The sequence below is a fragment of the Echinops telfairi genome, unplaced genomic scaffold (genome assembly GCF_000313985.2).
Source record: "Echinops telfairi isolate 266 unplaced genomic scaffold, ASM31398v2 ScPeMD7_7466;HRSCAF=8504, whole genome shotgun sequence".
Classification (NCBI taxonomy): domain Eukaryota; kingdom Metazoa; phylum Chordata; class Mammalia; order Afrosoricida; family Tenrecidae; genus Echinops; species Echinops telfairi.
Genome location: NW_022111366.1, coordinates 15735 through 17571, shown reverse-complemented (window position 1 = coordinate 17571; position 1837 = coordinate 15735).

The window sequence follows — 1837 nt, the reverse complement described above, 5'->3', positions numbered from 1 at the left end:
CCATTCCCACAGGATGGAAATTCACGACGTGTTTAAGCACAACTTGCCGGTCCAGCAGCCACTGCGCCTCCTCATCTGCATAAGGCACGCCCATTATGACGTCGCCGGCAGCTGGCTGGCCACTACCACCACCCGGACCACTTCCCCGTCCGCGCCCGCCCCCCGTGCCCCCGACCGGGCCTGGCCGAGACCGGACCGTGAGCGGCCGCCGGAGCGGGAGTGAGGCTGGCTGGACTGCCGCCGGCCCTCCTCCCCGCCCCTCCGCCCGTCTCCACCCTCCGGAAGCCGGGCGGCGCCGTGCAAAGCACCACCGAGGGGGTTCGGTCCCTGGAGCTGCGACACATGCCGTTCTGTGTTTCAGGTCACAAGCTCCGAAACCCATTCACCTGGGAACGGACACAGTCCGTGCTGGCTCTGAGGAGGAAGTAACAAAATGGTCTTTGCAAGTAGCCCTTGCAAACCGTTCCTTCCTGCGCCCGTTAATGTCCACAGAGACGGGGCTCTGGGTGGTCGCCTGCCATCCAATGGGCTCCACCCACAGAGGCCCCCAGTCAGTGCTGTGCTTGACCGCAGGAGAACTCTCTCCTGCTGAGGAAGTGCAGCCTAGCAAGGTAGCAAAGACAAAAACCTCCTGGGAATGGGAGCTCTTACAGATATAACAATCCATAACTCAATAGCCCAAACATAATTGTACAATTGATGCCACATCAGATTCAACACATTTTCTTTCTACTTGAGCTCCTTGATATTAGCTCCCCTGCATCCCCTCCCTCTGCCCCCCAATTTATCCCCCATGAACCCTTATTGTTATATGTCAAGCAGGGAAACAACAAAGCCCACATTTAAAAAGCATGCCAGCTAATATGTGTGTGTGTGTGTGTGTCTTAGGTGTATCTTACACCAATAAATATATCTATTCACCTACAATTCTGTTATTCATTCCCCTCGAATAGGGTTATACAGTCATCGTTGCTATCAGCTCCCCCACTACCCTCCCTCCTCTTCCGGTATCCTCATGGAATTATTACTTCCTTACTGTTTCTGAAGCGTTATCTTGGCTTTCATACATTGAACGTTCTTTAATTATACAGATGAACATACGCAGGTCTAACAAGATTAATGAGGTAAAACAAAGACCATGATAGTAAGGGGAGGAAATATTAAAGAACTATAGGATAGCTATGGGCCTCATCAGTGCTATACTGCACCCTGGATATGTCATCCCTTCCGTGTGTCCCTACTGTGAGGGACTGTCCAACTGTCTTGAAGATGGGTTTTGGGTCTCCACTTTGTCCATGCTCCGTCACGTCCATTTGATTGCTTGTTTTTGCACCTCATGGTCACACAGGCTGGTCTGCTTCTTCTATGTGGGCCTTGTCACTTCCCTGCTTGATGTAGGCCAGTGATTTAAATCGATATTAAACAAAATTTTAATCTACATTTGACAACTGAAGTCTCATTCCTATTTAGGTTTCTGGAGTAGGTAAGACCTTGATTCTTGGCTTCGCAGGATGAAAGGATTCACACCAAAGCCTGGTTTGTGATCCAAGTGGGTTTTTAAGAAGGACAGGAAATGTTCAGGTTTTATAGTCTCAAAGGGGTTCACATCGGGGCCCGAACAACCACGTGGAAAAGAGCACCCACAGGGAGGCCAGAAGCCCACGGACCCTGGGGGCCGCTGACCTGGCCCTCCCTGGACATCACAGCACAGTGGGCGCCATTAGGGTCCCGAGGCAGGTCCTCAAAGGCACAGTGTCTGACGCCCGGAGACCTCGGGTGTGCCAGAGTACAAGTGTGCCACCGTGTTTGAAGAGCTCTAATCTGACAAGCTGGTGGC